Source organism: Pinus tabuliformis, chromosome 3_2 (assembly GCF_031772625.1).
Source record: "Pinus tabuliformis cultivar Carrire ecotype Pingquan chromosome 3_2, CPIR1, whole genome shotgun sequence".
NCBI classification, from domain to species: domain Eukaryota; kingdom Viridiplantae; phylum Streptophyta; class Pinopsida; order Pinales; family Pinaceae; genus Pinus; species Pinus tabuliformis.
This window is the reverse complement of record NC_142302.1, coordinates 878706497-878718700: the sequence shown is the minus strand read 5'-3', so window position 1 is coordinate 878718700 and position 12204 is coordinate 878706497.

Sequence of the window (12204 nt, the reverse complement as noted above, 5' to 3'; positions counted from 1 at the left end):
TACAATGCTCTCGAACCCTCTGAGGCTCGAGATGTCTTAATCTATCCCCTCTGTCTTCTAACTACTTGATGCCATAACTAGGCAAACATGAGCTCAGAGGTCTCTTTTCCTAACAAACACAGTAACCAACTTCTGGTAATTTTGCCGTACTGTCAGGTGGCTCATTCGTGCCAGTTACGTTCTATGACCATTTCTGTTGGTTTGGCTGCATCGTGCTGTTGTTTTTTCCCCTTTCGGCCATGTATTCTGTTATTTCAGTTCAATTGTCCGACTGTAAAAAACACTGACAGAGCCAACAACTTTCCTCCCCGGGGGACTGATGGGAAGTGGGGTATGGGGGCACATGGGTTGTTGGATGGGATGGATCGACGGTCAGGATGTTGGTCGGGCGGCTGAGGACGAACTGAGGTGATCGTGAATGAGGGCTGTTAGATTGGGAGGAATGGACAGAGGAGATCGATCACCGAAGGCTTGAGTCGTGGCGAGAGTGAAATAAGTCCGAGCCGTCAGATCTTGGATGGGTAGATTGGATGACTATCGGGCGGAGGTGGCGCTCGAAAGATAATGCTCAGGAGCGGTTATACCCAAGCGGGAATGGTTTATATCGGGCGGTAGGCGGTAAGGGTCGGAGCCCGCTCGATTCCATTCATCGGGTGCCACGTAGCAGCGGAGGAGAGAGAGGAAACCACCTTTATCGGGCGGGTATCCTTCTCGCTTGTTGCCCGAGCGATATGCGCGATAGCCATTAGATCTGGCGGAATGATCTAACGGCGATGATTGATCGAGCATATCACGTCGGTCGGGTGAAGTGTGGACCATCAGATCGGTGGGAAGATCGACGGTGGGGGGACATGGAGGTATGGGATGTCCTCGAGAAATGTGCAAAGGGCGCATATAGGTGGAGAGGTAAGGTTTTTGGGGCAAAATGGGTTAATTCACGTAGGGCCAAGGCGAAAGTGGGTTTTGTTATGATGTGAGGGTTGGGTTAGGACATGAGTGAACGAGAATGGGAGTGGATGGGTGAGAAAAGTGGGGTGATGGATTGTGTGGGAACCTCTCCGCGACAGCAAAACAGACCGTTTCCTCCCTTTAGCCTTCAAAATAGCAGCGCTACACCTCGGGGCTAACAGGAACCATAGCCCTACTGATGGACACATCGTGTATTTCCGTACTCCCTATGTCTAGGATGCTTGGTGTTCAACAACTTGATCTGGGATCAAGTCTGATTGAGGTTCTACCTTTGGACTGATTTTTGTCAGTGGAGAGTGGTAAGGTCTTGTGACTCATTCTTGATCGATTCTTCTTCATTATTCATATCATTGTTCAACAAAGTAGAGATGAGATGAGATACAGAGATGGTACATGACGACAGGATGGCATGATGATCGATGGTTTGGCAGGTGGAATTCTCCCTAGTTTAGAGGAAGTGTTAAAATTAGCAACTAGGGCCAAATTCCACTTTAGACAACTCATTTGACGGAGATGATGATTGCATTGAATTCCTATTTTCAAGAGGACCAAAATTGATATAAAGATCATCTAATTTGAACAAGCATAAGTGTGTTTTTGAATTTATGCCCCCACACGTGTAAATTGTTCAGGTCAGCCACATCATCATGTAGGCTCATGAAGCCTAATGGTTGTGTCACTTCACCCTCAACGTCTTGTATAAATATAAGTGACCTATCACCTCATTTTGCATCATCACTTACACATTTTCTTCTCTCTCCGCCTCTCATTGGTTTGTACAACTATTAGGCAAATCTTCTCTCTCACACGTGTGGCAAGGAGGACGAATTTTCTGGGCAAATTGCAGGGCCGAATTTCAACACTGTTGCAAGGGTTTGATCGGCATTGACTAGACACTTTGACTCATCATTTGACTGCGATTTTTATGGGAAAAACTCCTTTTTGTTAGGCTTTATAGATTGGAACAGAAATCAAGAAATTATGAGCACTTTGACCTGTGTTGACTGTTGAAAATGGCAACAAGAAATTGCTAAAATTAGAAGTGCTAAAAATAGCAATTTGGGTACCAGTGTTGGATTGGGCAACAGGGAATGAAAAATGGAGGTGCTAAAAATAGCAATTCAGTGTGGATTCCTATTTTAGTCAGTCCCTGGACTAGAAATAGGAAGTAAAATTCGAATTTGATATTAATAACAGTTTGTACATTAATTAATTAATTAATTCAGTTTGAATTAATTAGTTAAGGAATTATGAACTTGAAGTCTATGTGAGGGATTTAACCATTAGTTAAAGAGATAAGGATGAGTTCTATATTGAGTATGATTAGTTGACTTAGTTTAACTTAGTCAAGTCCAGTTAGATTAATTTAACAGTTTGTTAAATTAATGAGATTCAATTTGTTAATGCTTGCATGCATATAACAACTGGTATTTTCAGATAACTGAAGATTCACTCATGGATAACTCATGCATGTCAGTTTAGACGGAGACCCAGTTGAGATAAGATGGAGGGACAGTGTACTATCAGTTGCTAGGATATTCCTTGCATGCAGAAGGAATATTATTCCTTATGGATTGCGAGTTGGACTTGAGGTTACAACAGGTATGATGTGGCCAATTCACACATGTTATGACATTGGACCCCAATTAAAACTGCACAAGGAAATAGGAGCTTGGAGGACTTGTGGAGCCTATATATATAGGTCTAGATAGTCCATGAGCTACATCATCAGAGTATAGAGAGAGCAGGGTAGATTTTGAGCTGATTATTTTTGTATGTTGTTGAGAATTTCCACTTGATTGATAATACAGAGATGGGGTTTTAGGCTGGTGTTTTCCCCAGGTTATATCTTCTGTGTTATGGTTGATTACTTCTCATTTTCAGTTATATCTGTTCATGCTTGATGTTGCTCATGTTCAATTAAGCTTCCGCAAAGTTTATGGTAGATGTAGATCTAGTATTATGCTTTAGCACATTGCATATATGAGTTTGATCTGCAGGGGAAATTTCTACATGATATTAGTGAGCTAGCTAATTTGTAGAGAAAATTCTACATGGTATCAGAGCACAGGTGATCAAGGAAGAATGGTATACAAGAAGGGAGAAGTTGAAGTTTGTGGTTTCTCAATATTGAATTGAGTTCTTATCACATCTATTTCACCGGTGGCGTTCTATGGTTTGGACTCGAATATGCCCTTGATGGCAGTTCGAATTATGTAGCCTGGAAGATCGCATAGAGGCAGTGTTAGAAGATAATGTCCTTAAGGACTTCATTGATCAAGAAGTCACGAAACCGACTGATGCTACTCAACTGGCGGAATGCAAGAAGTGTGTGGCTAGAGCAAGGAGAATTCTTCTGGAGGGAGTTCGAGATCACATTGTCTCGAGCCTCCATGGGAAGGAGACTCTGTTTTAGATGTGGAAAACATTGAAAATCTTTATCAAAATAGCAGTGATCAGAGGAAGCTGGCGCTAAAGGACAAACTTTGAAAGATCAAGTTTGAAAAGGATGACATGATCTCTATGTATCTGAACAAGTTCACCTCATGCAGGGATGAGCTTGGAAGTGTAGGGATCGTGATAGCTGATGGTGACATGGTGAGTCTTGCACTCCTCGGTCTTCTTAAGAGCTGGCATAGCTACTAGGACTCGGTTAATGGAAGAGAGAAACTGCCATATTGGGAACGACTTTGGTCAGATTTGATGCAGGAGGAGATAAGAAGAAGCACCAGAGATGGTTCTTCATCTATGGAGGATGAAGAAAATTGTGCCTTAGCGAGTAAGGTGAAGAAGGGGAAGGAGAAGGTTTCTCTTTCCGAGTTCAGTTCTTCCCATGGTGGGAAGAAGTTTGACAAATCGAAAGTGCGATGCTTTCGTTGTCATGAGGTGGACCATTTTGTTGCAAATTGTCCATTGAGGAAATCCAAGAAGGGATCCGGGGAAGGATCTGAGGGTGAGGAACTTGCTTCACAATTTGAGTTGGATTTCACACTCTTCGCATGCATGGTTTCATCCATGGTGGGAAGTGGTTGGTTTCTTGACAGTGGAGCTTCTTTCCACATGACCGGCGACAAGAGTTTGTTCAATACTTTGGAGGAGAAAGATCTCTAGATACTCATAGCGATGGGTAATGATGAAAAGTACAGTGTCTCAGGGGTAGGCATGGTTATTTTTTAGAGGGAGCATGGAGCTCGCCTTATCTTGACCGATGTCAAGTATGTACCAGGACTGAAGAGAAACTTGGTGTCGATCACGACGCTGGAAGACAGAGGCTATGATGTAGTCTTCAGTGAGGTAAAGGTTTTCCTTAGACACATCATCACTAGACAGGTGAAGCAGATTGGTTCACGGGTCAAGAACCTGTATGTTCTTGAGGTTCAAGATGCATACAAAGCATTGAGCAGCAAGGCAACTAATGGAGACTTGGTGGTTGAGAGGGAGAGTATATTACCTCTCAACATGCAGTGCCAGAAGAAGTCTCAAACAATTGTGGAGGAGCCATGATTGGTGCAGCAACTTCAGGAGGTTGTGGAGCAGTCACAACAGGGCAAGCTGATAGGAGATGGAGTAGAGACATCTACTCATGCAAAGACCTCTAGTAGGGGGAAACTTCGAGGTAGGTGGGCAGAGGGATCACATGCAGCCATACCTCCAGATAGGAGGTGGGGTGATGTGGATTGATCATCCCAAGGAGGAGGGGCATGATCCTTAAGGTTCCCAACCTCTTTGATTCGACTTTGCTACGAGAGCCCCGATGAGGAGTAGCAGAATTGATTGATTGGGTAGAGACAGATGCAGATGGAGCGACAGAGAGAGCTATAGTGCAGGGAATCCCAGGACATCGCAGAGCTAGCAGGCTGCAGCAATGCGAGAGGCACAAGTGTGTTGCACCAGTGTAGGGTAGCACAGAGAGGTGTGCAACAGTGCGAGATGCATGGAGATGTTGCAAGAGCGCAAAGGTTAGAGAGGGAGCACTTGTCAGAAGTAGGTAGAGCTTCAGCATCATAGTATGTTTCTAGCCCAACAGAGAGGTCAGTTGAGAGTTTTTTTGTTCCGAGAGTTGCTGGAGCAACCACACTTGGTAGAAGTGTTGCATGCAGAACATTACAAAGGTACATGATCGGGTTCGAGAGGAAGCCTTTCTTGTTGAGAGGGAGTGTTGAAAATGACAACAATAAATTGCTAAATATATAAGTTCTAAAATTAGTAGTTTGGGTTCTAGTGCTGGATTGGGCAACAGGGAATGAAAAATGGAAGTGCTAAAAATAGAAGTTCTATTTTTAACAGTTCAATGTGGATTCCTATTTTAGTCAGTCCCTCGACTAGAAATAGGAAGTAAAATTCGAATTTGATATTAACAACAGTTTGTAAATTAATTAATTAATTTAGTTTGAGTTAATTAGTTAAGGAATTATGAACTTGAAGTCTATGTGAGGACATGCAACAGTTTCTCCTTTGATTGAGGGATTTAACCATCAATTAAAGAGATAAGGATGAGTTCTATATTGATTATGATCAGTTGACTTAGTTTAACTTAGTCAAGTTCAGTTAGATTAATTTAACAATTTGCTAAATTAATGAAATTCAGTTTGTTAATGATTGCATGCATGTAACAACTGGTATTTTCAGATAACTGAAGATTCACTCATGGATAACTCATGCATGTTAGTTCAGACAGAGACCCAGTTGAGATCAGATGGAGGGATAGTGTACTATCAGTTGCTAGGATATTCCTTGTGAATATTCCTTGCATGTAGAAGGAATATTATTCCTTATGGATTGCGTAGTTGGACCTGAGGTTACAACAGGTATAATGTGGCCAATTCACACATGTTATGACATTGGACACCAATCAAAACTGCGCAAGGAAATAGGAGCTTGGAGGACTTATGGAGCCTATATATACAGGTCTAGATAGTCCATGAGGTACATCATTAGAGTATAGAGAGAGCATGATATCTTTTGAGCTGATTCTTTTTGTATGTTGTTGAGGATTTCCACTTGATTGATAATACAGAGATGGGGTTTTAGGCTGGTGCTTTCCCCAGGTTATATCTTCTATGTTATGGTTGATTACTTCTCATTCTCAGTTATATCTGTTCATGCTTGATGTTGCTCATGTTCAATTAAGCTTCCGCAAAGTTTATGGTAGATGTAGATCTAGTATTATGCTTTAGTACATTGCATATATCAGTTTGATTTGCAGGTGAAATTTCTACATGATATCAGTGAGTTAGCTGATTTGTAGAGAAAATCCTACATTGACCGCATAATTTGACTTCAATTAACTGAGTTTGACTGATGTTTTGTGGATTGTTTTGACTGCTGTTTGACCAACTAAAGAGGCAAAATTTGACTGCCTTTGACCGAGCTTCAAAGGGGAAGTTTTCTGTTGCATTGACCATCTTTGAATTTCTAGTTAGGGCTGAATTTCGCTGCAGATTTGACAGGGCTGTTTTGACTTTGATTTGACAAGTCAACTTTGACTTTTTATACTCTCTCTCTGTGCTGAACATTTGATATAATAATAAGAAGAATTGGTCAAAGGGTTTTCCCCACATTGGAGTTTTTCCTTGGCATTCACCAAATCTAATGTCTTCTTGTCTTGGCTTGTCTTCTGCATTTTATTTTATGTTCTATCTACAATTACTGTTAATCTGATTTATGGTTAATGTGATTACTATTGGAAACTAATTGGAAATTGCCATTGGGCTGCTAAAGAAACATTGAAGTAATTGTGCTAAGCATAGAACATACCATTGTCAACTAAATTAACATTTGGCCTCCTTGAAATTTGCTTCCGAAGTGTTCTTGTTGCAATCATTTTCCCTTTCTCAAGTCCTAGAGCCTCTCACTTCTTACGAAAATCTCTCTCTCAAAAATATCGATGTAATGAGTTTTCATCTTCTCCCGTAGATTCTCTTTATAATTTCTCCATAGGCCAAATCCCTAATATCCAAAGTGATAAATCACTGGTATTAAATCCCAACTTTCTTCCATCAATGATGGATATTAGATCTAAGTCACTTAAGTAATTTAATATTTATCCTTAGATAAACATTATCCCAAAGGAAAAATTAATTAAATAATTAATCAATGTTATTTTTTCCGAAGTTAAAACTTGGGAAGGAGTCCCTATTAGTTGCTCCTCTTAAACAACCACCTAGAGAGGACTTCTCCTTCATTCTAGACACAAGCCTATGCAGAAGACCTTTTGAAGATACAAAATCAACACTCAGTCTTAGCAAGGAAGGGATTCTCCACCACCCCCAGCGTGTCTCTATAAAACACAAACTTCCCCTTCACTAGGGGCTTGGTGAGAATGCCTGCCACTTGCTCATTTGTGGATATGTACTAAAATCTCACAACACCTCTTTGGACACTGTCTTTGATGAGGTGGTACATGATCTCTATGCACTTCATCTATAATGAGACATTGGATTCTTCGAAATCTTGATGAAGTTTTAATTATCGTAGTGAATAACTATAGGCCCCATCTCAAGTCCAAACAACCTTGAGAGAATTTTTCGATGCCATATGGCTTCACAACTTACTAGTATCACTGCCATATACTTTTCCTTTGCTAAGTTAAGTGCCATTGAGTGCTGCTTCCTGCTAAACCACATGATCACCGCTGCCCCCAAGCTAAAACAACATCAAGATGCATTCTTTCTATCCATTGCACTCAACCAACTCTAACATATCTCAATTTGTTGTCCATTGTACCATAGAGATACCTCAACACGTGCTTTGCAGCCACCCAATGAACCCTCCTCGACTCCACCATAAACTAGCTGAGTGTATTCACTACAAAGCATATATCCGATCTAGTATTAACTAGATACATCAACGGCTTGATCAACTGGCTATACAATGAGGGGTCTGCCAACTCACCCTCGAAAGCATTAAGCTTCGTCATGTTGGTAATCATGGGTGTAGAAGTTGTCTTGCAATCCTCCATCCTTTTTTTTTTTTTTTTTTTTTTTTCTGGATCTCAACTGCATACTTTCCCTGCCTTAGGAAAATATCTCCTAGTTATTGCCACACCTCTAGTCCCAAAAAGTAGTGCATCAATTGAACATCCTTCATCTCAGACTCCAAAGATATTGTCAACATACAATACTAAGATAATCGACTCACCATTAACAAGTAAATAATTCATGTTGGAGTTTGCCTCACTCTTGGTGAAGCCCAATCCAAGTAGGTACCTGTGAATTCTAGAGTACCATGCGCGAGGTACTTTCTTAAGTATGTATAAGGCTTTCTTCAGTCTGCATACATGTTACTCCCTCTTATGCACTTCAAATCCTTTAGGTTTCTCAATATACACCTCTTCCTCAATTGCCTCATTGAGGAATACAATCTTCACATCCATTTGATGAATCCTTTGTCTTATCTCTCAAGAAATAGATATAACTTCCCTAATATATGAACATCTGGTGACGGTGCAATGTATCCTTGTAATGCACTCCCTCTATCTGGGAGAACCCTCTCGCTGCTAACTCTATTTGTACTTGACATTGCCATTTTCTGCATGTTTGATTCTTTAGATCCATCAAGAAGTGACTACTAACTTCCCCTTAGGCCTTTGAGATCTCACTACATGTTATAGCTCCATTTACCACCCTTGGTAGATTTGATGCTCTATGATATGTCCTAGGGAAACCCTTCCATACCAGACTTGGTCCAAATTTTAAAAAACAATGTTTTAAATCCCATATGCGATTTTTCCCTGTATAAAGCGTGTGTACACATGGGTTAGTCTATACCCAACTCGCGTATATGTGTTAAAACATTAAAAAATATATAATCTCCCTTAATTCGGGCGGAGTTTACGAGTTTGACCTGATACTCACCTACTATAGCCCGTGGCCCAACTGTTTCCCAACTGAAAAAACTAATTTGGAGAAGTATAAATAAACCTCCATGGGAAGGCCTAAGGGAGGAGAAAATATTAGATATTGATATTATAGTTGATTACATCCCTGATCAAGTCTGAAGATATCCCTGTGCCTTCTGCACTCCCAAGTCATAGGAAACCCCTGTTTCCTTCTTGAGATGTCCATCATCCCTTCATGACATCCTTGTGTATACCTATGAAGGAGGATTGCTGAGGCCTGGGTAGGACGAATCTGGAGGACGGTTTTGCTTGGAGCCAGCGAACGACTCAGGTTGTAGTTCTTCCGTATTTTCTTTAGCTTACATTAATAAAGAGGCGTTGTCTTGTTCCTGATGATTATGGTCTTTATGCATTAATTTATGTTATGATTTGCTTATAAAATCATACATTAATACTTATTTTCTTATATGCTTATATGATATAACCCTTATATCATGAACATGATTTCTATTTCTACTGTTGTATATGCTTTGCTTGAACGAGTTGTAGGTTTTAAGGCATTGGAAGAAGCATAGAGTTTGGACCCTACGGGAACGACCTCAAATGTAGGACCTCCGGGTAATACCTTTTCTTTCTATTTTAGTAGTTTAAGTATTAGGACTGTCTGTTTGTATGTCTCTTTATGTTGTATGCCCTCCACTCTGTTGGGTTTCTCAACGCAAGACTCTAGGGTGATTCTACCTGTAACAGAATTGGCGACTCCATTGGGGAAAGCATTCTTGTTTATCCTAGATTGGGTTGTTTCTTCTTGATCATGGCCTGCTGGATTGATTTCTTGCTTTTACAATGTTTGTGACATGTTTGCTTCGTGGGCATCAAGTCTAATCTTTTGGATCAGGGCTGGATTTTTTGTGTTTCTTGATTGAGCTTTATATATGCGAGTTTCCTGTGTTTTAGTTGTGTATACACACTTCTGTGTTTATGCACAGTCACAGATACCATATTTTGAATAAAATTTTCAAAATCTTTGGCCCAATTAAGATTGTTGCATGGTGGTTTTTGCTATTTTCTGGTCATTCATTGTCAGTGAAGCTCTGCTTTCATGCAAGTTTTTAATTTCTAATCTTCTTCTTGTTGAAAAACTTAGTTAACCTAAGTTTTCTCTTTGAGTAAAGTTTCAGTTTGAGTTTTGGGTTCAAGGCTTCTTGTAGAATTTCTTGGTTGTTATGACTGTAGGTTGCAACTTTGTTTATAACCCAACTTTCGGATTGCTTTGCTTTTCTTTCCTTTTTTGGTTGACCTATTTTGTTTTTCATGGTTTTTGAGTGCCTATTTGGCAATCTTGAAAGTATTTCTTGACGTTCTTTTGGTTTGCTAAAGTTATTTATACTGTTGTTCAGATCAATCTATGCAAGTAAGTAGTCCTTTTTCGTTTCAAGTTTCATTATATTAATGATGTGCATAACTTGAAAAGTTTGGGACTCTTTATGCTTGTTTTTGGTCTTTGAAGTTTAGTAGTCTTTGTGTTCTCAAAAACTTCTTTGGGTTTCTTAAAAAAAGAGAGAAAAAAACATCATTCTTGCCTTTCTTTTCCTTTTCAGTTTTTGTTTTTGGTTTCTTCATTATTTTTGAGCAATAGTGAATTTTTTTCGATTGGTTTTGCTTGGTTTCGAGAAAACTATCATTGAATTTGTGCCCTCCTTGTAGTCAAGTTGGCCTATTGATCTTATGAAGGAACACATTTGCTTATTGCATGAACATCCATAGACTCTTGCAACTCATTATAGTTTGCATTAAGATAGTTTGCACTGCAGGAATTTTAGTCTTTTTGATAGATTTTGAGTGTGTGGAGCGTATTTTCTGTTTTTTTTTTTTTTTTGCTTGTATAAGTTTATTCGTAGAACCTTATAGAAGTCTCTTTTCATCGAAGAACAATAGCTGCATTTGCATATAGCTAAGTTTCTATTGATTTCTTTTGCGTCAAAACACCACAAGTTGCACTCATTTTACCCGTGACCTAAAGAACAACCTTTTAAAATCAAGCGGTTAATTAAAAAGAACTAGAATATTTTTTGATTTGTCATTAATTACACCAACAAGTCTAGCTCTTTAGGGCCTTGGAATAGGTGAGTGGAGAGTTAACTCTCCAAGGCCACTCAAACTGTTAAACATAGATGTTGAATAATGAGTGAAATCCAGTGTCGTTAGAAAGACCGAGAAAGCTCCGTTACTGGGAGTCAAGCACGAGGGAGAGTGAAGACAAGGAAAGAGAGATACCCCTCTCCTACTTGTTGGATCCCACCCCGAGACTGTTCCGCCCAGATTTTGATACGAACTAGTGTCCATAGTTGCTATTCCTAGGGACCACATAGGTCGTTGTGGAGGGGAATCCCACGGCACCTGAGGTAGACGTTGCATCACGTTCATTAGTACTTTTGGAGGGTACCCTTGCAAAGATCGGGTACTTGCACCAGCAAAGGATTTTGTCTGGGGGTCAGCGTAACTGTTTCTGTTACCTTCGCTAGTAGGCTTGGGCCGTAATTATCCCAAACTATCTTCAGAAGGTCCCTTACTTCACTTTCTTGTATTTTGGTGTCTTATCCTTATCACCTGAAGCGGAAATACTTGGAAGTTGCTTGATTGGTTGCATATTTAGGGACTTTATAGTGGAATGTTCTTTTCTCTTTGTATTTAGTTGGCTTTAGGTGGATTTGTCTTGTCACTTTTGGACCTTAGTTTCTGAGTGACTAACCAACTACTCCAATGGTCTTGAAATGATTTTGATATTTCTTTTGAAAGTTGTGGAGTTGCCTCCATAAGGGAAAAGGTTTGAGTGTGCATCTTTCTTTCTTGGAAAGTCATTTGTACAATCCTGTAAGGGAAGGCTCTGCGTATAGGTTGGGTATGGCCAATATTCTTGTGGAGGCCAACCAAGGTACCTTCCAAAAGGGGATCCTTGTGCTTTTCCTTTCTTTGGAAATGTTGGTACCCCCTTGATGGCCACTTTGAATATTCCTGGGTTGAATGTTGGACTACCATTTTGGCTGTGGTCCACTCCAAGTATTCTAGATGTTCTTGAAGCTTTTCAAATGAATGCTTTATTTCAAGGCCATCAAATGGGTGTTAATTGTTCATCTTCTTCAAAAGAGAAATCTAGGATTACTCTTTCTCCTCCCTCTTGTAATAAGAGATCTAAAAATAAGATAAAAAGGAAGAAGAAGAAGAATAGTTCTATCCATGAAGCATCACCAACCCCTGCAAGTCATGTTGGAGATGAGATTTTAGCCAAGTCTCCTTTGATTGGGATAATCTTGTCGAGCCTCGTCTTCCTTCTGCTGCACCTTTCCAAATAAAGGTTAGAGTTAATTCCACAAACGTCTATCTATGGTGGATGA